Source organism: Festucalex cinctus, chromosome 4 (genome assembly GCF_051991245.1).
Source record: "Festucalex cinctus isolate MCC-2025b chromosome 4, RoL_Fcin_1.0, whole genome shotgun sequence".
NCBI classification, from domain to species: domain Eukaryota; kingdom Metazoa; phylum Chordata; class Actinopteri; order Syngnathiformes; family Syngnathidae; genus Festucalex; species Festucalex cinctus.
Window position 1 is genome coordinate 6,859,565 of NC_135414.1, and position 26,930 is coordinate 6,886,494.

General features: G+C 40.4%; 1 protein-coding gene across 6 annotated transcripts in view; it reads right to left on the reverse strand.

The window, feature by feature from the left end:
• zfhx3b (zinc finger homeobox 3b) overlaps positions 1–26,930 on the reverse strand; it is a 298,790-nt gene that overhangs the window by 193,417 nt on the left and 78,443 nt on the right. For 5 of the 6 annotated variants that reach the window (XM_077518499.1, XM_077518498.1, XM_077518492.1 and 2 more), the window contains exon 3: positions 18,298–18,354. The gene's annotated coding sequence lies outside the window, so the exon portion shown is untranslated. Of the gene's footprint in view, positions 1–18,297; positions 18,355–22,624; positions 22,678–26,930 lie in introns of all 6 variants that reach the window. The other variant, XM_077518496.1, reaches the window with a different exon arrangement.

Sequence of the window (26,930 nt, forward strand, 5' to 3'; positions counted from 1 at the left end):
AAGAGCCTGGAGTTCAATAGCAGGTCAGTATTTGGACAGAACTGATAGGAGAGTTTTGAGAATGAAGACCAAGGAATACCAAGGAAGATAATGACAGGAGAAAGGAGTCCAAAGAATATTTTTCATAGAAGCAAAGAAAAAGCTTTGGCAAGTGTTAACAAAACACTACAATACTCAAGCACCATATTTGTGTATATTGATAAATGTGTTAGTGAGTCATTTAGCAACTTGCTGGTTCATGGAGCTATAATGCTACAAACTTGAGGGGTGGTCTTAATAGTGATACTGTTTTGTTTTTTTGCTTTTATTTTTTCCAGTAATGCTACAGTTAATCAAATTGTTTTTTGACATTGAAAACAGTGCCCCTCCAATTTTAAGTCATACATTTCAAATAGCCACTACTTTTCTTTCTTGTGCCAGTTATTTATTTATTTATTTATTTATTTATTTATTTATTTATTTATTTTTATCATTTTTAAGATGATCCAGTAAGTTTGTCATCTTAGCCATTGCGTCATCCCTCTACAAAGTTTAATTGAATTATACTATGCATTCTTATGTAATCATTATAACCGCCGTTATCATCATCGCCGTAATCATTAGAACCGCCATTATAACCACTAATTAATTTAGTCTAACTCAATATCAAAATAAGAAGACATGTTTTCTACCATATTTAACTAATACAAAAATAATTTCTGGAAATGGTGACAATGGTGTCTTGAAAGGAAATAGTTGTGTGTTCAATGTCTGAGCATGGTATGAACCACCTCTTTCATTATATTAGAACTTGAGTATGAGTGCACATCAGCAGTTATCAGGTGCAATGACAACGTGTAGTCGGCCTTCGGATAGTCTGCTGGTGTGGCTGCTTTAGAGTGCCTCATTGAATGCATACACGTCACAGACAGAAAGGGGGTGGGGCAAAAAGTCCCACGTTACAACTTTATTTTGCAACTGTATAGACATGTTATTTTTTTAGGTTTGAGTACTTTTTTATATTACTGATTTAAATGATAAAATGATTTGATGATGACATTTGTTTTCCATAAATTCCATTTTTTCCCCCCCCACACATACTCCATTCAGAACAGTTTGGAGAATCCAAAGCTGGATGACTAAAAAGTAGAGTGCCGTAAACGTTGGAAGCTAACCATGCTGCAGACAAGAACGGGCAGCCACGATGATGCATGGTTAATCAATCCAGTTGTGTCTGCATGTCTGGGTGGGGAGTCGCTCACAGTCTGGAAGGGGTTAATGGGAAATCAATGAGGGGATGTGCTTATGAGCAGGACATGGAGAAGGAGGGACACTGGGGTGTGAGTGAGAGGAGAACGAGAGCAGGGGGAGAGAGCAACATTGTTTCCTGTGATAGTGGCACACTTCCCAGATGTTATCTATCACTCAGAGGACAACTCTGGTGACCAGATGTTTAGGCTCCGAGTGGTAGATTGGCTTTACATCTTATTAATGGATCAATATAGGTCAAGTGCAAGGCAACATTTACCACGAGGTTGCAAACAGAAGACATTGATGCATGGGAAAGACAGAAATGTGGGCAATATATTTGGGACCATACACACAGTTTCCATCTGTACAATATATGAAGTTATTTTCAAAAAATATTAAATATTTTTTCTATTATCCAAAGACAAATGGATGTCATATCAACCTCTTTTTTTTTCTTTTTTTTTCGGAGTATAAAAGATAGTCCTACACAGTAAATTTCAGAGGGTAAATTTTACTCTAAAAAGACTATATTTGGTATCAGTCTAAACAGACTTATTTGTTTACATGTATTGCTCCATGTTTGTTTTCATATCTGTTGCAAAAATGTTATTACGCCAAAGCCATCAATGCTAATTGTTATCCCCATTATGGAATTTTCCATTTTGTGTTAGCATTGTTAGCATTGTGTTAGCTGATAGATTCCTAAGACATAGATGTTTGATTGTTTTAACTATAAATTAGTGCTGTCAAAGTTAAAGCGTTAACTAATTAATTAATCACAAAAAATTATCGCATTAATCATTGTATTACCACAGATTAATCACACTATTAATTTTGACCGCAGATGATCCCTTTTAGCCGACAGTGCATGGTTACATTAAAGGTAGCTGTTGGAGTTTGAGCAATCAACATAACTACGTGCATTAAAGTAAAGCTTTTAATAAATGTTTACATATGCTGTAGGTCATTTTTTCCCATTTTAAATTATGCAAATAATTAATTGATTAGAAAAAGTAGGATTAGCGTGTGCAGCGGGCAAAAATGTTGGGGAAAAAAAAGCTTTTTTAAGACAGTGATTAATCGTGATTAATCAAAATTCTACGATGTGATTAATCTGATTAAAAAATTTAATCGTTTGACAGCTCTACTATAAATGTAATTCTCTTGGTTTTATGGCTGGATATTGATTCTAATTTCTTCAATCGATTCCATTTGATTCACATAAATTCAATATTAATTATGGAACATCAATTATTCTTAAATATCAAGGACATGATAAAAACAAAAACATTTTATTCCAAATTAAATTTTACGGAGGCAGCAACTGGTTAAATGATTTTGTTTATTAATGAAAGAACCACATATTACAAGTCAGGTCTTTCATAAATGTAAGAAAATACTTAAGTAAACTTAAGTAAATGTCAAGAAAACAGTAAAATACAAAAACGTAGCTTAAAATTATATTTTCTTATGAATTTATGGGAAAAAAATAGATAAAACAATTGATTCATGGTTTCATGAATCAATATCAGGCCCACAATGGAAAATCGATTCAATATTGATTATTTGAATTTTTTTTTAAATCCCAGCACTAATGTAAACTTCAACTGGTAGTGGCAATAAAAAGCTTGAAGACTCTTTTTCTTTTTTTCTTTTTCTTTTTTTAAGAATTGTTTACTATCAGGCAAACTGCTGCTTGTTGTGACGTTGCATTCACTACCACCACACAGCACTTATACTGCACGTTTGTGCTCCTAAGTACTAGCACAAAATTGGCTGACACCAGCTAAATGTATATATTTTTTTGGTGGTCTACTGGCCTGAATGTTTTCTCACTGATATGGATCACAATACATCCACCATGTCTCCTTTGTGTACATCCATTGCTGGTAACAAAGGGCAATGCTGATTTGAAAGGAAAGGTAAAAGAAATGCAGCAAGAAGCAGCCAAGCAGTCCTCCAATGGCCCCGGGGGCCATGAGGGGAGGTGGGTCGGTGCTTGGGAAGGGGGAACCCGGAGCAGGTCCCAGTGCAGTGAGGCTCTTTGTAGTTAGACCAAGCTGATCTTGCCAGAGGCTTTCTGCTCTAACCCGTACCACTCAGACTGTTTGGGGAAATTACACCACCGACTAATAATTAATCAAGTAAATGTTGAGTCGCTTTGATTTGGATTACATTAACATATGATCAATAATGTATTAATCAAACACAAATAAACACCTCCGTATAATAGCATACTTAACAGCATACAATTTCACGCTGATATTTGTCAATGGGAATGACGGCAGGCAATTACTTTGGCAACAAAGTGTTATGTGCTCCTGGAAGCATTGCTTCTTTGCACTTAAAACAGTAATATGTAGCAATTATAATGTATTTTATCAGCATTAAAGTCATCTTCGTAAGAGCAGAACTTTGTCTTTGTGGTCTGTGACACAGCAACCCGGATCACTTGAGCAGTTTTTAATAAGTGGGTGACAGTAGGAAAAGCTGGATTCACTTCTTATTGTTACAGTTTAGTAATCTGGTCCGACCAAAGCACTCAGTATGGTTTGTAACACAGATTTACTCCGGGTTCAATGAGAGTTCACACTGTTATTTTATTAGTTGTATGTGAAACATATGCAGAAAATCCCAGCCTAATTGTATCGTGTGATGACATCATGCAACCAAACTCCCGCTCTTTCTGGCGACACACAATTTTTACTTCATTTGGTGATATTTTTACTAGTTGCGATAAAAGCTTCTAAACGTTTTCTTAGAAAGGGAAATGAGTGGCACACACTGACATACAGATGGAGTTTGTGAGATGGAATGTGTCAATCTTATACTTGTGATTTCATTGGCATAAACTGAGAGGCAACTCAGCTTTCAATACATCAAGCATGTTCAGCAACATTTCCAAAAAAGGAGTTCACTTTGTAATGTTACTTTGCCGGTGCTAAATATACAGTTGATGTATTCACTGAAATGCTTAGCAAGCCAATGCCCATATTTTTGAAAATGATAAACATTTAATCATTATTTTTCAGACACAAGCTAAGAGATTTATGTTACTGTACATATGGGGCCTTCGTGGTCATTATAAAGCATAATAATAAATACATTTTCACCCCCATAAGAGGACTAATTAAATGGTTCTCAAGCTTGGGCAGTATTGTGGGAGGCTAAATATAATGCACGATAAAAACTTATTCCAAGACATAATGCAGATGAGTCATGTTAATATTTGTAGCATGTACATTGTCTTCATTTGTTGACAGATGAATGATAAATGATCAATTTGTTGTTATCACAGAAGATTAAAATTTAATGGTACGTTTGTATACAGGAGAGATGTAACCACCAACATTGCCAGCTTGCTTTATCCGTGCTTGAGCCATTCCAAGTGCTCAAAGCAGAAGGTAGGAATATCATGAATTCATGTATTTATTCTTAGCAACGGCAGACTGCATCTGACAGAATAAATAAAAACAGCACTAATGAAGAGTGGGAAACACAATGCATGCAATTTGTGCAAAGCTACTCCAAAAGTAGCCAAGTGGATTGAAGCAAATTGTTAGTTAGCGCTATCATTTGCAGAGGAGTCGAATCAGCACTGCTTGTGTATTTTTATATTTTTCACTTAAATGCGTGTTCTGTTTTCCTCAGATAAAGTTGTGCTGTTTAAATAAAAGCATCCATTGGCGCCTTACACTTTGTTCATCGGGGAACTTCATGCCCAGGGATTTTCTAAACACAATTCATCAAAGTGGAACAGCACTTTTTTTCTTTTTTGCATTCCTAATCCTTTTTGCTGCAGATGAGAGATTTGCTGTTCAGACTCATTAAGATTAAAGCATTTTGCCAGAGTTATTTAAGAATGCAAAGTTCCATGTGAGACCTTTCAGAGTTCAGAACAGAGGAAAATCCTATCAACATGCTTGGTGCACTGGGGGCGGGTCTTAGCCTATATTGCTATATTTGGTGTCAGTGATTGAATGATAGCATGTGAAATATTTTTCACAATGTATTATGGTTCCAATCACTTTTGCTTTCTCACCATCAGGAATGTAGGAGTGTGATTTCTCCTTTTCACTGTGTGAGATTAGATTTCTTTCTGGTGCTTTTTCTTTTTTTACAAGTTTGCTTGCGACATAATTTCCTGTTGTTTGGCATAAACTGAAAGACAAATCAGTTTTCTTGAGGGGAGCAATACATCAAGCGTATAATGTTTACCTGCGAGATTTTCAAGAAGGATTTTCACTTTCTAGTGTTACTCTGCCAGCACATCATGGTTGAATGCCTGCACTGAAATATTTGGTCGAAAAGAAACGATCATCCAAAGACACGTGTGTTGCCCATCTGCTTGAAAATGATTAACATTATTTTTTTTCAGCCAGCGGCTAAGCTCCGCAGCTCCAGTCTCAGCACCTCCGCGAAACTTTCCAACTCCAAGTGTCACAATCTGGTTCCATTTTACAGCTGGCCTTGGGATTGTAACAGAGCTCCTTTCTCTCCCCTCTGAACCGCATATTTAATCCCTACGCTTATGTCAAACTTAATTACAGGACCTTGTACGAAAAAATAACAAGTGAGCCTTGTAGGAGTGGGCGAGAGGAAAGGAAAGTATTAAGAGAGTGAGAGAAAGCGAGACCTAAAGAGAATGCTAAGAAGTGTGGGGAGGGGGGAAAGGAACAACAGAGAAATTTAATCTGTTGACTCAGTATGTTAAATAGCCCAATTCGCATCTTTGATGTTTTTTTTTCTTTTTTCCTCCTTGGAAACGACACTGTATGTATATAAAAATCACGACAGATTTGCTGAATCCATATTAATGCCCTTAAACATGTACTTGGGCTGACATACAGCATGGAGATGTCATCTGTTGCAACGAGAAGCCTCTGAAAACCTCAGGAGGTGTTTTAAGAGGCCCTAAGCACCATCTTTAACACTTACAAATCCCCCTGAAACCGCACGAGTCTAAAATAAATAGTCATTAAACCCTATTTGTGCCCGTAAAACTATTTACTCTGTAGAAGTGGAAAAGTCAGGAAGAGAGATGTTTAGTCTGTCAGTTTAGAACTATTATCTCTAACTCTGAAAACATCAGCGGAGTCTGTTGTGCACCGACAAGGAAAGACAGCACTCTGAAGAACACACCTTTGAAAAGTCAAAACCAATTTTTTATTTTTTTTTTGGGGGGGGTGGTGGTGGTGGTGTAGCATCAACACTTGACTGCAGTGCGGAAAAGCAGAGTTTTCTTATTCATATCATCTTCTTAAGACAAAACCGCATAAATGCTGTATACATGGAGTTTGAAAAAGGAGAAGCAGACAAAACACATCCTACGACCACCGCGGCCATACTTCCTTGCACTCGCCAAAACATTTTTCCCTTCCATGTTCTTCCGCCCACATTGAACACTCTTACCCTCTTCTCCTTTTGGCCGGTCTGGAGGCTAAATCCTTCCCAGACTCGCCTTGAGTGGCCAAGCAGTGGACCACAGGAGGTTCCCATGCCACTGGTGCTGCAACTCGCGCGCCACCCGGAGGTATTTATAGCAGGCCAGCACCAAAGGGCAGCGAGAGAGGGCACGCTTGTTTTCCTTTCCATTCCCTAGGCACTCTCGCTGGCCTCACATGTGGGTGTTAAATATATACCCAAATACTGGGAGCAACATACAAGGCTTTGGGTTCCTTGAAAACAGAAGTTAGTTTGGGGTGAACAGCGAGCGAAGATGGAGCGTGGAGACGGAAGCATGCAGCCTTGGCTTGTTGTTGTGAAAGCAAAAGAAATAAGAGGTGAAAGAAGGGTGCAGTCCAGCCAAAAGGGGAGGTGGTGCAGCAGCCCTGTTGTTGTCCTCGCCAACATCAAATAATATCCGGATCCAAAAACTTGCCTGACTGTCTCCATGTGCTTCTGTCTTTACGCTCTGTGATGTAGCTTTCTCCCTCCAACTCTTTGCACGAGAATCCCAGAGTGGCTTTATTACTATGATGAAACCAGACCCTATAAATACGGAGCACTGTGATGAATATAACAGCAATTATGGGATATGCGATAATTAGATCAGGACAGAAAGAAAGACTCATTGAAGTTGGCACTGTTTTTTTGTATTTGAGAATTCCTTTCAACCTTGAGTCTTAATGTATGAAGAATTACAGAGGCAACAGCGGTGTGGTAATCATGAGGGTCTCGACAAGGTCCTCATGGGACCCCGTCAGTGATTCGCTACACTGCTTTCGTGTTCGTCTCTGTCTCACGTCTACTATTTTAACGATGCCTGCCCAACAAACAATTAATAAGCTGACCTTCAAAAATGAACAGGCAGGGATGTGGGGTGCTCCCAAACGGGCCCATCAACCAGCTTGGTTTATCAGCTTTTAACCACGCCAACTGGCTCAAGTCCCAAGACTAGCTTCACTGTACAGGGGCCTTCCCGCTGCATGATTGCGTCAGAAAGATTCCATAGCCACAGCCTCTGTTTTTTTCATACTTGTGGGAAAATCACAGTTCATGTTTCCTTGGATGCTTCACACATTCCTCACCCTGTCTTCACATTGCAGGGCCCCTGAGACTGGGTAGGGCCAAAGGCACTCAGAGGGAGGTGCTTGGCAGATGAGAGGAGGGGCCAAATAAAAATAAGAGACATTTTTAATGTTTATTTAGGAGCAAGTTGCTATGCGATGTGCACTCAAAAAAGGCACTAATTACATTTCCCAGAGTTTTTGATGAGTTTAACAGAGCTTGGTCAGACTTTTTCCAGCCCATTTGACATCTCCGGACACAGGTGGGAATCATAGATAACAGAACATCTGGAAGCCACAAAAAGTACATCTGTAGGGTGTAATACAACCAATGAAAAAGTCACCACATCCTACAGTGAAGGACAACTCAAAATGACAGGTTTTGTCTTTAAAAGAAGAATCCGTCCTTGAACGCCATTCCAGATATTTGGGCAAAGGTTCATCAGGCATATAAACCATGCAGTCTGCTTAGTATTCCAAAAGAAGACCGAATCAGCGCTTGTGCAAAAGCCATCTAAAACAAAGATTCATCTTCATTTACCTGTAGTCACACATACACACAACTCGGATGAACTTGGCCACATTCAAGTTTGGTCTCATCCCAAATTCCTGACTTCCAAATTTCAAGACAAAGGTGATTAAGGCTGATTTATTCATGCGTCAGTGTAGGATGAAGGGAGCAGGACAGAGCAGCAAAGCAATTAATTCTGATGCTGAAAACATTATTAATGGTAATGTTTAAAACATCAAAGCACAGACTTGCAGAGACAAGGCATCCCGACTCTGACAAGATGGAACAGATGAGCTCACTTGAGTCAGTCAAGGTGAGGCACGGGAGAAAATGTAATTTGTCTCTCCACTGATTTTCATTAAGACTTCTTGGAGAAGGTGTTGTTCAAGCAGGAGGTTGAATTCAAGAATGGCCTTCCTTCAGCCTCATTGGCTTTGAGATGAACGGAATATATCATTGATCAATTAAACAATCAATCAGACGTTCAGACTTACGTGTATCTTAATTCTTCATTTTACTGAACATTAGACAATTCTATATTTCTGAGGCGCTTTTCTGTTTCCAGTGAATAAAAACAAGGTCCACAAATGCATGATGGATGACTTTCGTATGGAAGAACATTTACAGAACCCTGATTTGAACTCCATCAAACACCTTTGATATGAACTAAGGTGATGACAGAACTGAGTGAGTGAGTATAGTAAGACATTAGATTAGAGAGAAGAATGAGTAAATAATCATAAATGCGGGTAGACAAATACCACAATGGATGTGATGGGTGTGCTGGAGATCATCACCACGTTGAATATACCAGGTTGGATGAAAGTGGTAGAAACGTGATTTTAGCATTTTTAACAATATAAATGTTGGCCTAAAATAAAATATACGGTAAGATACATACTTCATTAAGTTCATTTGTGTCCTCCTTTCTGTTACAAGTAATTTATATTCAATCCAGTGGGAAAAGTCACCAGGCTATACTACCTGTTTGGTAGCTTAGCAACCAGTGCCAAATATGGACATGCTTACTACTTACTATTACTATTGTATTTGTGCTTTCCTGTGCCCAGGGTAGGGGAATCCAGGTCCAGAAAGAAAAATGTTAACCCTACCACAGATTAGCTTTAGCCACAGGTGCTTCTACTCAACTAGCAGGTAAAATAGCTCAAACTGTTTCAGGGTTTTTACTTACTGGACTTGCAATTCCGCTATGGTGAACATCATGAAAACCAAGTGCAATGTAAAAAGGCTTGAAGAAAGCGACACCTCCACGTGCACCTTTGAAAACACATAAACACTTAGCTATGACAACGCATTAGCATTATGCACATCGTAACAGAAATCATCTCATCGTGTGTCAACATCACTATTATTGCTGTCAGCAAAATAACCAATAGGGGAATTCCAAAACTTCCCACACACTCAGACTTCAAGTTATACTGTATGAGTCATTGCCAGGTGTCCTAATACCTTTGTTGACGATGTATTTTGACAAAACTACATTTTTTCCAATAACCGATGTTTGCCACGTGATAATTAGAGTCTCTTGAGATGAGAGGACTGACGCATTCAGCGCCGACGGGAATGCAGGATACAGGACAGCAGAGGACAAACGATAATGACTGATGGGGTAAATGAAGAGCCCCTCCCTGTCCGTGCCGACGCCTCAGTTCTCTCAGTAGCTTTGGGCAAAGGTATAACGCGCCTCTCACTTTGGCATATTCATTTACCCCCTACCATCGTAGCAATTGAACCAGCGAGTCTGGGGGACTCCGCATTGATATTCACAACACATCTCCATCCCCCAGCCACAACCATCCCACTGGAAAAATTATTTCATTACATATATTATGCAGTCAGTGTGAAGGAGCTGGTGGACGCGCAGCGTGCAGGCGCGTGGGTGAACTCAGACGCTTTGCTATGTATACATGTCTGTGGTAAAGTGTGTAAAAAAAAAAAAGAAGAGTTTTTTAAGGGTGTGCAAAAAGATATATAATGCTTCAGGGGCCCAATGTTAATGGTACTTAGTTTACTTTGTTAGAGGGAGTGAAGGCAAAATATTTATTTCCTAATGCTTTGTGTCAATGTTATAAAAGTGATGTAGACGTGTTTTTATTTTACGGTTGAAGTTTCCAACAGAGTTCTCCTCACACGCTGTGTACAATGTGTCATGTAGAGCAGAAAATGAATAATATGCCATCCATCACATGCCAGTGGCCGTGCACATTTGAGCGCTTCAACACTAGACGCTCTTGTTTGATTTGAACTGGAATCAATTTGGAAACGAAACCATTTCACCTCTGATTAAGCGCTGCTCGCTCGCTGCTGTGGCATGCTGACCTTTCCGGTCCGTCTTATGCTGCCAGGAGGGGCCGGCCAGCTGGGTGATATGCTCGGCTAATTAGGCTGACTGACGTGAGTAGGCGGGGCTTGAGAGTGGCTTGAAGTTGAACCCTGAGCCATCTGATGAATCACAACCATATCTCTGCAAGCATCCCACATAAAATCTTAAAAATCTGATTTTAAGGGCTAATTATACATACAAGGATGTGTCACAAGGTCGTAAATTCTTGGGGGGGGGTTCATAACCCTTGTCCAAAAGTCAAGTTCAAGTGGTTGCCAGAATGATTGTGTAGATTCTCAGCCATCCAGGTCATGGTAAATGTTGAATTGTTTGTTTAAGATGTTTTATATTTAATCCAAAAGGCTTCTTCAATTCTAAATGATGAGGTGTGGAGTCTCCCAATATATGTCTCTGGACGGTGATTCACAAACATAAATCTCACATTCAATGGAGGACGCTTCAGTGTGCTCCCTGTTTCTAAGTCTTGAGTGCATTTCATTCCAAAGTACAAGCCCAGTTGAAACTTTTAATAAAGCAAAATGCATGATCAAATGCTTCAATAAAATAACACAATATTGAATGCACCAGTATTTGAAGCACCCTGGCTTCTCCCCAGTGCTTCAGGTTGCCCGATGATTGACGTGTTGATATGATTTTCATCGGCTGCATCCTATGAGGAGCAGCCACTGACACCCCAATTTTCATTTAAAATAAATGCATGAGAAATGAAATGTAGTGATTTGGCGCTCTCGTGGATACTCCCAGAGAGTCCCGGTCGAACCAAACCTAACCTGCAGATCAAGTGGATTCCTCTTCTCTTCTATTTGTGCTCGTTTGGCTGCAGGGTGGAACATGCTCCACTTTGACCCGGGGGCACTCATCCAATCAGCTCGCTATCTGCTGCAAGGGCCTCCATAATAGTGACATTTTTCCACCTCGTCAATAAAGTGGTGAAAGCCACCCTCTACCTGCTACTTGACCGTTTAACTTCCCCATGAAAAGGCTCTTTCTTTGCGTCCGTCTCCATGTCTGGCTGAAATCAATAACAGCAGAGCAAAGGAAAGAGGACGATCCAGAGGTTGCGTTAACTGCTGTACGGCCCCCCGATACAAAGAGAAACTCCGGTTTGGCTCATTCACACTGCAGGAGGAAGACCAAACCTCGTGTTTACACACTCACTGCGGAGACAAAAGTGACACATACATTAACAGATGCAAACCGTCTACTCTTTAACGATCATTGCTTGCCGGGATCCATTTAGCTGCGGCAGTCACACATCAGCACGCGTCTGTAGTGAGTGACATAATGGCATCAGAGTGAGAACAAAATGTCTTCCGATGACGGCAGAATGAGAGAGATGGGTTACACCGAGGCCCGCGACGAAATGAGCACCGAGCTTTGTTTGGTTATGCTGTCTGAGCTGAAATTGATTTCTGCTGGAAGCATGCACCAAAGAGTCCCTGAATTCATATAAAATGAATAGCACGCACTCGAGCAGATGGGAAGGGCAGGTGGAGGAAGGAGCAGAAGGTGAAAAAATTGAAGAGGGAAATGGTGGCTGGAGTTCAAAATGAATATACAAATACAAAAAAATTGGTGCATGGGGAAGAGATGAAAGGACGGACGGTGAATGCCACGTACATACAGCATTAAAAAAAAAAAAAAACATGGACGAGTGACAGCTAAAACGAAAGTGGGAGAAGTGGAGGATGAGAGAAAGCCACACAACCGTCCTCAACCGCAAACAACATGACAAAGGACTCAGCTTCTTTACAGCCTGTTATGGTATGGCGAGTGTGTAATCACAACACTACTGTTTATAGGACACTTCCTAGAAATGTTTCAAGCTCTTATACAGTTGTCCATCATGGTCTGGTGTTTGTAAACTAGTGCGTGCTTAATTTCAGTGTGCTAATCTGTGGATAATTAAACAATCCAACACTCGTTTAACACCAACAACACGTTCAACAATGTGTTTAATAAACGTGATCGAAGATGGATTTAGTCTAGGCATCTGGACGTGCGGGTAGAAGGCAGACAGGGAGGGTGGAAATGGACACAGACTAATGCATACACAGACATGCACACCCACACCCACACACACGGCCATAGTTGGTCTTATGGCGGACAGATGTTCATCCTGTCCAACAAGAGCTGGGGCACAAGTTACATCACACTGAAAGTTACACTGTAATTATCTCCTCTGTGTAAAGAATCGGATTATACAGGAAAAGTATTACTGAAAAGGTCAGAAGCACCTCCCAAGCAGGCCTATCGCTATGGCACATTATTTTCCCAAGTCCAGCGACATATCCAACTAGTCGTCAATGTTTCACTACTTTTTGCACAACTTAGACTTGCACAACTTTCAAAATTCAAAACACAATTGGTCCATGAATAGACCAAGACATTTTCAAGTTCAATTAGAATGGATCATGGGAGTTTCTAGCCTATTTTGAGGGAGCTCAAACACCCCCAAAATTGAATGCCAGCCCCTCCTAAATTTTTAATAAATTGCTTGTTTGTTTTCCATGTGTCCTATTTAAACAAGCAAGACAATTTCATTTGCATATAGTGCTTTTTTTTTTCAAAATGTAATATTTTAACATCAAAATTACAACACCCTTTAGCTAGTGAAGGTTTCAGGTGAGTAGAAGCTGCATCCTCGTTCCCTTTTGAATCGGAATGGGAGAAGCTAACTGTTATGTCCTGTTAAATATTAGAGCTAAGGTGCTACTGACATCGAACTGATTGAATCCCCATGATTGAAGATTGATGCTTCTCTTCCATAAATGTGGGAATGAAATTGTGTTAAAATGCACAAAATGGTTGAACTGATCTTGGCCGGACATGTGACCATGACAACACTGAACAACTGATCAACAGTAGTTAGAGGCTTCAAACAGGATGTTTTCAGAGGGAAGTGGCTGAGCAGAGTGTCATCACAAAGACTGGAAGAGCCACAGAAAGGCATAGAAGAGGACTGATTCATTTAAGGACCAAAAACCATGTTGTGCATTTTGCCATTCAGTTCCTTCTTAACGAACAGCAAGAGTTATATAAAGTATTGAAACATTAAAGTTGGACAAGGGCAAATGTTTAGAAAAGTTGTCAAGATCAGACTATAGCTAAAAGAGGTTCTGGCCACTGTATACTAACTAAACTCACTTTTTATTATGTTGTCTGTCTCTACGGACAAAGATAATGACCCAGTCTGGCCTTTCTTATGGTACACAAACAGCATTCTGCAAACATCACAGACTTTGACCTCAGTGTGTGCTGTTGCGCTGCTAATTTTTGCTGATGATACCCAATGAGTCATTTTCTTTTGCAGCAAAGAAATTATGGAGCAACAAGACCTCCTCATGGATGGAACCCTCTTGACAACAAGTGCATGCTAGGCTAAGACTTTCCTATTCTCCTCCAAAATTCATGCTTTTAGGGAGATTGTATTGTATTGTATTGGCGACACGTGCAGGCAAGCTCTGGAGTGTTTTCCCGTTGAGAGGCAAGCCCGTGGTGACAAAATCATCGTTAAGGGTCGCCAGCAGGGTTGCTAATTTATGTAAATTAATTTCCCTGAGTCAAGTGAGAGGAGAGTGAGCGAGTGCCAAAGCTTGGCCAGCAGTCAACGTGGGGCAGCGCTCTGCTCTGGTGGTCCGGGAAGTTTCGCAGCGTGAGCCAAGGACGGCTGCACGGTGCCAAGCCACAGTGACGACGGCTCCAGGCGGTGTACCAGCCCTCTTCTTGGCAAGGCTGGCGGCCAATCAGGACAGTGATGGCTCTTTCGTCGAAGACTAACATGGCACGCCGGCCCTCTTGCCGCCCCGCCTCCTCTCCCCGCTACACCGCGGCTGCCCAGAAGGATTTTCTAAACATTTTGCCAGGGGATCAATACCTGTATTGATCAACCATTGTGAGAGTGATCCGTCTAAAACCCCGAGCAGCCTGGGAGCTGGGAGGAGCGAAAGAGAGTGGCTGCAGAGAGGATGGAGAAAGAGAGAGTCTGCAGCCACAGTGAAAGGGAGAAGAGGTACAAGGGAAGAGAGGGGGAATCCGAGCGAGCGGCGGACGCGGAGCCCGGCAGGTTGGGATGCTGGTTTCGGACCATGCTGCCAGGCCACTGGGATTGGGATGAAGCCTCTGGTAATTGCTTTCTCATTAAGCACAGGCAAGTGAGGCTGACTAATGACGACTGCGCAAAGTATGCGACTAAGTGATAGATGAAGCAATAATGCAAAGGTATGCATGTGTTTGTGTAAGACTGGAGGTCCACTCCTCACCTGAACTTGCTAATGCTTGGAATGCTCCCGGCCTGTTACGACAAACTCCCAGGTATATTGCTGCATGTGTGTGGAGAGCATGACTGCATGAGGCTACATGGGGAGTAGCTTAAAATAGGTAAGGTCAGGAGGCAGAGTTCCTAAAACTAACAAAACCATGGCAATGGATTTATTTACTACTCTTCTAAGACAGTTTTTGTTGTGTCTAGAGAGAAGTGCATCGATCATCTCTCTGCCTCTGAAACACAATTTGGACACAAGAGGCCCAGCTTATACTGAGCACACATGTTCAACTGCAGCAATTACACCTGAACTAGAAATGTTGGAGAAAATCATGGATCTGGTGGAAAGGAAGTGACTGCGTCCTGGATACAAACAACAGGAAGGAGGAAAAAAAAATGCTTCTATGAAGGTGTTCAATTGTTTTTTTTATTTTAAACTCAAGCATGAGATTCACTTTGTTTTGGGATTTTTATGGATCCGTCCAACATGGAATACAGGGATATTTTTCTGCTTCCTAGGTTTTGGGAATATCGTTTTTTTTTTTTTTTTTTTTTTGCTGGATTGAGTGGACTGTCCAACAAAAGCAATGAGCGGTCAATGCAAGGCCTTGAGCTGCACCTGAAGGAGGCTCTCCAAAACCCTCTGGGACGCTCTCCCACCCGCCCCAAATGATAAACCGAAATCAAGTTTGTATTGATTGGTTTTAAATGTGATGTCCTTGTGCATAATTGAGGATTTGAGAGAGGCAAGAAGCTGTCCAAGCAAGCTTTGTTGGAAAACCTTGTTGCCAATGGCACTGGAGCTGTGGTGTGGGAGAGAGCTTGTGTATTGTTGATTTTGAATGGAAATAAAGAATATTGTCCATCATAGACATTGTAAACATGGTGTACAGTTGTGGCTTATTTAAACAGGAAGCTCATCTGACAACAGGAAATGATAGCAGGTGGTTCACTCATGTATATAAATATATATAAAAGAACTGTGAGTAATGATACAGTTCTAATGCATTACAATCATGTAAATGTCAGAAGCTGACACATTATGTTGACAACGTAGCCAACTTAATTGACCAATTTGTATAGCATGTGTCACTGTTGGGCAAAAATCCAGAATGTTCAAATATTGTCAATTTTATGTTTTTACAGATTGATACTATTGGTCTGTCTCTACATTGTTATTTTCACATATTATTAATCAATTAAAAATGTTGAGAATAGCTTGAGAACAAGTGTCCTTGCAGAAGCTGTGCAGCATTATGTCACCTCAAGATTGAAAGTCTGAATGTTTTTAAGACAATAACAAGTGAAAATAGTTAGGCTTGATACATTATTAAAGTAAGCTTGTGTTGAATAATATAGTTTTTTTTGTTTGTTTTAAAATTTGAACACAAAAAGTAAGCTTGTTTAGTTAAAAATGATTTGGTGCAGAAGAAAGGAGTCGGCCACAAAGGTGGGTGCAGATTCATCTATGCCTAATAAAAACTGCTTAGTCAGCTCACTGTTTTAATTATTGCATCACTTAAAACTTTATGATGTTTGAGAAAGCATTTTGGACGATGATGCAAACACAGTCCTTTACATTTCTGATGAATTATAGTTTGGATTTGTTTTTGTTTTCTTGGCAGTTCGACGAGAGTGCAGACGTTGAATATTGTTTGTGAGTGTTGGTAATAAATCATTTTTGACGCATGTTAAACATTTGAAAGGGAACAGAATTTAGTATGGATTCCACAGGCAGCACATGACAGTTGTCGTTGAAATGACAGTTATCGCGTTGTGACACTTCCTATTCGGACAATATGTCAAAAGCTGTTGAGTTAAAACCCTAATGCTTAAATTCCAGTGGTGTGTAATTTCTTCCTAGTCACATCAGTGCCTCGCCATATAATAACAAGCTTCATTTCAAGGAGATAAACACTATTAAATGTTATCACCTTGCACATTTGATTCATTTACTTTCAAAGCAGCCTCTTCTTGTTTCCTTTCATCCCTTCCGTTTGATTCTGCTCTTGAATAAAGCGAACTCTTGGATGGGTGCCAAACAATAAATGAGTATCTTCATTAGACACACCACATCCAAATTAGCATTCAATTAACAGGTCAGTCAACCACAGCTAATCAAGCAATTAGGCCCTGCGTGTTGACAGAAAAGCTAACAAAAGCACACAAGTCCCGTGGGAAAGCGCCGAGACGCTGCTGCGGAGACACGGTGGGAGCGAGAGGCTCGTTCCAGAAAGACTGGAAGGAAGATGGGAAACTGGAAAAAAAAAAAAAAAACACTTTCGAAGGAAACGTCACATCCTGCTCAAGCTAGGCATACTTTAGGATATGAATTTAGCTAATTAGCTGTGCCTCATTCATAGGGTTTAACTTGTTGAAATTTGTTTTAAATGAGCAGCAGCAGGAAATTCATCATTCTTAACCCACGTGATTGGTTACTTTAGCTTGCATGCAAATGATCTAAATCTATTGGAATTATGACCAAAGCATACTGCAAAATATTTTTTCAAAAGAGATAAAGTGTGATAAAGTGGCTCTGTTCATTAAAAAAAATAAATAAATAATGTTTTGTCACATTTCTTCCAAGAGTCGTTATGACTTGACAGTAGAAAATCAGTTGTTTGTGGTCCCATTTTGTGCCTCTAATTTTATAACAGACCACTGTGTCTGATGAATAACAACCAATCAGAGACAGAAGGTGTAAATTCCATGGTGTTAATCACACCCGTGAAAAAAAATAAATAAATCTTCATACCGATAACATTTCATGTTTTAATAGCACACCCTTATGAATAAGAGGGAACAGTTGGGGTAAGTCAACCTTAAACATTTCTTGACAATAATGTGTTATCTGTGACCTCACTAGTCTACCCATGACATTCTGATTAATATTACAATTCTGAAATATAAGTTGTGAAGCAAAATCAGGCAAATTTTTATCCATCTCAAGGGGTGGCCATTTTACCACTTGCTGACGACTGAAGATGACTTCACAGTTGTTCGGGCAATGACCAATCACAGCTCACCTGTATTCTGAGCTGAGCTGTGATTGGTTGTTAACTGAGACCTGAGCAATTCTGATGTCATTTTCACTCAACAGCAAGTGGCAAAATGGCTGCCTTCTGGGAAAAATAGAAACTGATAAAAAAAAAAATAAGAAAAAAAAAATGCATGATTTTGCTGCTTAACTCATATTCCACTAACACAATTTTAACAAGAATACCATATTTAGATTAGTGGGGCTGCATAGAACATATTGTCCAAAACAAAACAAAAAATCTTATTTAAGTGTACATGGCGCACACACAGGTGCATTAGTCCACATTTTAATGGGAAATAGTCAAGTTTTAAGTGAATAAAGCTCTTTACTTTTCATCTGACTTTGTAGTGTGAAAGTCTGCTACTTAATGGCACGTACCTTTTGATCACGATAGTTTGCAGGCCATTCAAACGACAACCTCACAGACAGCAAAATCTACGAGAGAAACAAACGCTTCATGTCAGAAGGTAACAGGCAGGACAGCACGTTTCCCAAGCAGACAGTCTTTCTGATGTTCCTGCTTGGAATATACGCTCACCAATGACATTTTTTTTTTTTTTCCTTTCAACTAACCGCCCTAACATCTAAAGGTCTGGTGTCTTATGGTGCGCCGGTCCAGAGCGCAGTGGAGAATCCCATTAATGCAAAGAGTAAATGTCGGAACAAGGCCGTCTAATTGTGTCATTACTAATTCATGTTTATTAATGCAGTGATGTAAGATGGCCTCCAAAAGTGGACGAGGCTTGTCTGGAGTTGTCATGTAAGGCTAATTCTCGGCTGATGAGGTCTGCAGGCAATATGTGCCGCATATGGCGGCTGTGGGGCATCTGCTGCGTGTAGTGACAGTGCCAAGTGGTGTGTGAGTTAAACATGGAGGCAGTGGGGGTGACTGATGGCGCTGGTGTCTTCCATTGGCCCCGTGCCAGTCCCCCGCCGCCCCCTCACCCCGAGTCCCCAGTGCCCCAGCCCCTCACTACTCCAGAGCCTCTGGGCAAGTGCTCTGTTATTGTTTTCACTGGTAAGCAATTAGCAGCACTTAAGATTTATTTAGTCATGCTCTAATGTGCGCTGATTAGCTGGGGGCCCAAACAAGCCCCCTTCATCGCGTCACCTTGTCGCCCGCGTTGGCGTCAGACTGTGAGGGAATGCAAGGGAGGTTCGGGGAGGGGGCCGAGGTGGAGCAGAACGAGGAGGATTACATGAGCGCTAGTGCATCAGCACTTTTTTTTTTTTTTTTTTTAAGAGATCTTCAGGGGCCTGTTGGCAGAACACAGAGCAAGAGGAAAGGGCAAATACAGCCCAGTTACACTTTTATAGAATGCTTTGTGGAAAAACACCCCTGACGCCCTCCGTGTCCTGGCAGCTCCGTTTGTCATTTGGCCCGAGGGGCTCCGGTGGCCAGTCACATGACCACTGCAATGACCTTAAAGGGCAGCTTGAAGCCACGCCCACTAGCTGGACTGGAGGAGGCTGTTTGGGTGAGTGCATAATGCGAGATGCATAAGGCCCTCGGGGTGCCATCAAGAGAAAAAAGGGGGTGTGGTTACAAGAAACCAGGTCAAGAGATTATTCACAAGCTTCTAAGCAAAAGAAATGAAAGACAAAGAAAATGACAAATAATCTCATGTTGTTGGTATGTAATGCTTTGGGGGATTTCTGCACAATATCCACTAATATGAATTATTTTTATGTCATAAATTTGTTATACATGCCAGAGCATCCTTTATTAAGACAGAGGGATTTTGTGATTGGAGTTGCATTAGCTCTGGCTTTGTGTCTGATGCTTTCGGCAATTTACTGTTCAATTTGCTTTGCTTATTTGGGTTTATTGTCTCTTTCTGTTTTGCATGTTGGCCAAAAAAACACGTATTTGTAATTTCGTTCTTAATATAATCATTTTTTTTTAAAATAGTGAACAATACAAAAATTCAAACCAAGGTTATTGGCACTCCTAGTAGCTCCTATGTTTACTGTCAAACTAAACATAAAAATGAAAGTGATTTACTCAATTTGTATTGAAAACTACATAGCCTCCACAAGCTTAATGCTAATTAGAGATGCTCAATTCCACTTCTTTTTTTTTCAGCCCAATATCAGCATGATACTCAGTAGCAGATGAGGGTAGTAACGAGTTACATTTACTTCCGGTACATTTACTTAAGCAACTTCTTTGAAAAAAAAAAAAAAAAAAAAAAAGTACTTCTAAGAGTAGTTTTACCACACAATACTTTTTACTTTTACTTGAGTAAATGCGTGAAGAAGAAACGCTCCTCTTACTCTGCTATTGGGCTACACTAGAGTCGTTAGTCCATTTACCGTTTTCACGTAAACGCGCCGCTTGACTGACTGTGTGGGAGCATTTCCAAGGACACATCGCTTACATACAGGAAATGTGGCCCTGGTTGAAGACTGGAAGGCATGATGAGAACCCGAATGACTCAACTGGAAGATGACATCTTGGTCCTTTTGCTATAAGAAACTGCCACCTATGGTCGTTAGACTGGGAGGCAGCGCCGGGCGAGTTATGCCATAATTTGTGAATGGATTGTGCATGTTTGGGCTGACATGTCTGCTTAGACTGTTGTTCGAGCTCAAAAAATTATTTTTATTTTATTTTATGATTTGAAGACGCCAGCATTTGCACATAATTTTATGTTTTTGTCTGTCTGATGATGTTTTTAAAAATAAATCGACTTCATGTTCAAACACTTACTCAGTACTTGTGTATTCTTTTCAGCGAATACTTTTTTTACTTGTACTTGAGTGATTTTTTTTATGACTACTTTTTACTTTTACTTGAGTAATATTATTTTGAAGTAACACTACTCTTACTTGAGTACAATTTTAGGCTACTTTACCCATCTCTGCTCAATAGCCACCAACACCAAGTACCGACACAACTACTACTTTTGACACATTTAAAAAAAAGGAAGAAAAAAAAAGGACAGGTAATTTGAAAGAAAGACCAATATATCTATGTCTGTATTGTACTGGTGCCCTGCGATTGGCTGGCAACCAGTTCAGGGTGTACCCCGCCTACTGCCCAAAGCCATCTGAGATAGGCTCCAGCACCCCCCGCAATCCTTGTGAGGAGCAAGCGGTTCAGAAAATGGATGGATGGATGGATGGATGGATGGATGGATGGATGGATGGATGGATGGATGGATTGTACTGCTTATTGGTGATTAAAGCGCACACACTACAAGGAGCAACACAATTCAACTGAATTGAAACAAAAAGTGTAATTCTGTACATTTAATTATATTTTACTGTATGTTTTTACAATATAAAATATAGAGGTCTAATTTTTCCTCATTAAAAAAACACCCCCACCAGAGGCTGGAACAGATTAATGACTTTGCCTTTCATTTAATTGGGGAAAGATGATTTGAGATACAAATGATTTGTGTTACAAGCGTGTCACGGAACAAATTAAACTGACTCTAATGTCATATGGAGGCTGGAGAATAGAGCAGAATTGCGCTGCGTTCTAATTGCCACTATCTACTTGAATTGGAAATACATTTTCCTGTGGCAAATGTTCCAATAGCTGGGAGCAGATGGAGGTCAAACACAGGTTCAACTTCATGTGCACAGCTTATACACATGCATATAGAAAAGCCATCAATCTTTGTAGGTTGGAGTGGTAAGGAGAGAACTGAACGGCTAAAAAGCAAAGACAGAAAAAAATTGTCTGATGCAAGATTTTATCAGCAACATTTTTGTGTCGAGAGCTGGCTGTTAGATGCTCTCTAATCATCACACGACTGTACACCTCCTCGCTGAACTGTTGCCTAAAATCGCTGTGCAGTCTTGAGGAACGGTGCCGTAAATTAAAATATCGCTGTCCGCTTTATCTCAGGGAAGGGCGCGTGCTGCTCAAAACCAATCAGAATCTTACAGGCTAACCCTTGACCTTTTTCCATCTCAATATGACAAGCATTATCTTGCAGAAAATTAGAAGCGTCTTGCTATTGTTCGCAGGCAGAAGCAGGTGCGAGTTATTTCAAGATAATACATCTTGGCGTTCGCTACAAAGGAGCACCACGTACAAAGGAGAAATGCTCCTCCTTAAGTCATGTGACTGCATTCAGGCATATACATGTAAAGTGATTCATCTTGATTATTCACGACTACTGTCTCTCTCAGATTGTGAACCGGTGAACCATTTGTTGGGCAAGCGGGTTTCTCTGAATGCATTTGTAGAGTAGAATCACGTGAGCAGGTGAGGTGGGTGATTATATCACGTTCATGTTGTTGGTCTCCACAGGCAACTGGCTCATTGCTGGCATTCTGAACATGGATAGCGAGAGGGAAAATACCCCGGTGGTAAACAAAGTCAATTATGGGATGAATGTTAATGGGGCTGATGGAGGGTTGAAGTGACATCTGTGAGCATATTTCAAACAAAAAAAAAAAAAAAAACACTTCACAGTTATTTCAATTATGTACCTCAGCTAATAAAATTGTGTTTCAGTCATCAATATTTTTAGTCAGGTAATTAGCAGAAATTGGCCTTAATTACAGAACACATGTAACATATTACATTTTTATTGTCAGGTGAGAGAAAGTAGAGTTATTGTGGATTAAATGCTACAATTCCCTCAGCAATAAAAATATGCATCCTGTCCATTAAGCTCTGTGATTTCAAACCCAAACTACAAGTTTTCAACTTCTGAACAAATCATACTGGAGTCTAACGTACTTTCCGGAGCCTTCTGCAATGCCTTCATGCGCTTCAACTTCCTTCACGGCCATCTTGATGGGAAAGAGATGAAAAAAAAAAATAAAAAATACATGATGCCAGGTTCGGTGAGTAGAGAGGTTGCTTCAGCATTGTCCAGGAACTGTCAGATGCTCATGACATTGTCATGGTGAAGCAGTTCTATGAGTCCTGCCATAACTCTCGCCTCATGATCTCGTTGTTGACATGCTGTTTAAAAAAAAAAAAAAAAGTTTATTTTGAAAGGGGAAAACTTGGAGTTTGGGACTGAAATACTGCATTTAGTGGCACCAGTTGTGGAACTTTGATGACAGACCTCATAGTATTGTCATAATTTGCATATATTTTTTAAAACAAGTAAAATTTGAATAATTGAAAATTGTCATCAATCATGACATTAAGGAAAAATGCTATATTGGGATATAGATAAGATAGAGATAGATCATTGTTATTTTCTGGGGAAATTTTACATATCAAAAAAGTACTCGTGGTATCAGAACATGGTACTGTATTTGTGACTACTCAAGAGTTGAGTACTCATACTGGTATCGGTCTGAAAAATAGTGGTATTGATCATAATTAGAACTAATGAAACAATCAATCAAAGATATTTTAAATAATTCACATTTGAAGGTTTGTTATATGTTAAAAAAGTCAAACAGGCGACATGGCCATTTAACGTTACCTGCATTATATATTTTAAATTGATAATACATATTCCAAATGGAAGGAATCTATACATGTGCTTGCTGAATAAACAAAACACACAATTCAATTTCTGACTACAAAGGTTAAATCTAATTATTAATCATCTAAAATTACTCTGTTCAAATTGACACCAGTGATGAACTAATTTAACACTGTACAGTATTGTTGCAGTGTTGGAAAACTGCAGTTGGTCATACTGAGAGTCTCTAAGATACTGTCCCTCTACCGCATGTTTGCTGTATATGGTGAATAAATAAATGAAATTATAAATAAGGTAAATATGAAGAAGCACCTTTCAAAATGATATGGTGCAGTTCTACACCACTGCAAACCACAACTATATTAATAAATGTAATGTTCATATCTCTCTGTCAAAACTGAGCATTAATTTCAACGTATGAGCAGATTATGTATTACTGCTCTTGTGTTGAAAAATCGTATGGGTGAAAGGGGGATTATTTATTGCTTAAAATGTGCACCTTGATCAGGAAAATTAATGTTAAATGTATATTGGGAATGTTACTGAGCCATATAAAAAAAAAAAAAAAAAACTGGCCATGAATTTGAAGTAGCGAACAGACATGCAAATTTCTTCCTGTCCTCAAACAGCAGGAACTTGGTAGTTCTATCCAACACATGTCAACAGCGGGCTACGCTTCCAAAATAAGTGAATATATTAACATTTTTCTTCTCTTTCTGCACCTTTAGCATGCATTATTATCTATTATGCTGCATGTGTAATGTTACAGAGGGTCTCAGGCTAGTACTGTTTTAAATGTTATATTTCCATGATTGGTTCATTTTCTCCATTTCCTGTTCATTGTGGGAGAGCCGGCTTCATTGTCTGAGGTAGGATTCTGCCGGGCCCTCGGAGGGGCCATCCCCAGGGAGCACTGCATCTTTTATTAATCAGGGGCGCTGTGCTACAGCCCTGCTTATCTAATTTAGCAGCCCGCCTCGGCTTCAGCTACGTCGGGCTCGGTCTGGAAAGGAGGAGCCGGGGTGCGGGGTGCCGTCGGTTGGAGATTGGATGGGGGTTGGGAGTTTTTTATTTATTTATTTATTTTCATATTGTGGGTGATGCTCCCATATTGGGGGTGGTTGCAGCGGGGGCTAGCGCATTAGCAGACACCCCCGTCACCAAGTTTTAGAAGTGAATCACAATACAGCAAATTACCTTCTGCTGACAAGGAAAAATGAACGCGAAAAAAAAAAAAGGATTGTCAGGAAGAGGTGACACATTGATTGCTTAGTATGCACATGTAGAAGGCTTGGGTTCACCGGTAACCTCCTGCTATATATGTAGAAATGGTTCACGAGTGCACATGGTGAGGTAGCGGGTGAAAAATTGAAACGCCATGTTAGATAGGAGCTCCCTTATTTACGCCGCAAAATTGTCGCATGGCTGTCTGTCTGTCTGTTGAACGCCCATGAACCCGCCAATGAACAGAAGGCAGTTTGGAGTTCAGTTCACCATGTAGTGATAGTAAACAGAATATGCGTCCGCACCCCACCCCATCCACGGCCCACCCTCCCCCACTCTTTCTCATCTGTGTCATAGCGCAGATGAATCAGTGTCGCCGGTGTTGAGAGCACTTACTGTCAACCCTGGCGCCCCGGGCTATGCCACTGATGGACACAAACTATAAAATATCAGCCCCCTGGGGAGACATCGCTCAAACGCTGGTCCACAGCCCCGAGGGGGTGTGAGCCGGTCAGCGCGCGCGCTTGTGTGAGTGTGTTGGCCGACGTGTTTGGCTGTGTTATCGCGTAAAAATGGCCACGCGTGTCCACTCATGTGGAGCATTTGCATTAAGACCAAGAGCACTTAGAGAAGTGCAGACTTCCGTTAAGAACACAGCGGTAGATTCCTCCCTCCTGGCTTATCGGCTAGTGTCAAATTGTTCAGACAAAACAAACACAAAATAATCATCTCGTGCTCAGTGCATAATATGCGTTGTGGACTGTGCATTGGAGAGCACTTCCCAACTACCACTTTACTGAAGATGTCCTGTATCTGTGTTTTGAACTAATAACAAATGATATTACCTCACAGTTTATGAAGAAAGTGGAAAACACTTGACAAGCTGCTGATGACCACAACTCGCACTGAGTCACTCAACATGCAGACAGTTATCAGCTAATTCTACACTTTCATTTGCTGACACCCACGGCACTCACCAGGCAGGGGCCCTGCCTTTTAGCCACACGCAGTCACACATACTACAGTACAACAGACACAGATGGCATCAGATATAACTGGTGGACTAGTGGTTAGGATTCGGCACTCTCAGTGCTGAGGCCTGGGTTTGACTCCTTGTTAGGTAACCACTTGAAAGGTACTGAGGAAACTTTCACTTGCTCTTTTACATTTAATGGTCGTTACACAAACAGCAACTACCAGAGGGCTGTTTATTTACAGTTGAACTATTTAATGGATGCCAGAGAGATCGACACACAACCGTGGAGCCTTATATGACAGATGCGGAAGAAGGGCTAATCTATCCAAAATGGGTGCTTGTATTTGTATATATCTCTTTGCTATCCCATTTGATAATGTGTGACTCCACGGTATTACCTGGATTCAACAAGTACATGTGCTAAGACTGTGATAGCTAAGGAAAGTCAAGGAAGGTCACAATGACCTAACGGCCTAGTTCATATTTCTTTTTCTGTTCAGATCCATTGGTTAAAGTTGAACACACAACTGTGGACCAAACTGACTGGTCAGGTTACTTAGGCCAACTTTGCTCCATGGTGCATATATTAGTGTGGTTTTGTGCACAAGTCTTCAATCCAAGATTCTTACAAAGTCCGTTCCAATATATTTTGTTTCAACTGAGTGGGAGTATTGAAAGCAAACTACAAGACAACAATTAAAAAGATCTGAATCTGCACACCAAAAATGTCCTCTGCTCTTGAGAGACTCGGGATATTTTTTTGCCATTTGCATACCACAGTACAGATATCCGTGGGGACTTACTGACAAATTCCACGAGTCTTTATGAGCTTAGACCAAACTGCAAGCATCCAAGTGGAATCAATCAATAAAATCAATAGCTCTGTCTGTCATGTCCCATTTTAGCTGTTAGGTCTTTTAACCTCCTTTTCCAACTAGTCTGATTTCATGGTTTAAAAATAGAACTGGTAGATGTTAAAACACAAACCAACAGCAGAGAGGACACAAAGCCTCTGTCTCCAAAGGTCACCGGCTGCAAGGTCACCGCTTGACTGAACATATTTATGCATGAAGTCAACTTAATAATTATTATTAAGAATGCACCAAGCCTTAGATTGCATGAGATGAAATATTCTTGAGCACAGCGGCGAGGAAAAACTCCATTTACACAAATATAGACGTCTCTAAACGTTGCTTACTATTCTTCCAGGTATTGACTATTCAATTAGACTGTCTGCAGCTGCTTGATTGGCCTAATATAAGTATATTAGCAAGAATCCTTTGAGATTCAAGGACAAAGGCACTGATAGGAACATAATACTGTACTGCAATAAGACACATGACAGTGTTACACCTTTGTTCAAAGATGTACTGTATGCACAAAAGACATTCAGCCAAGGC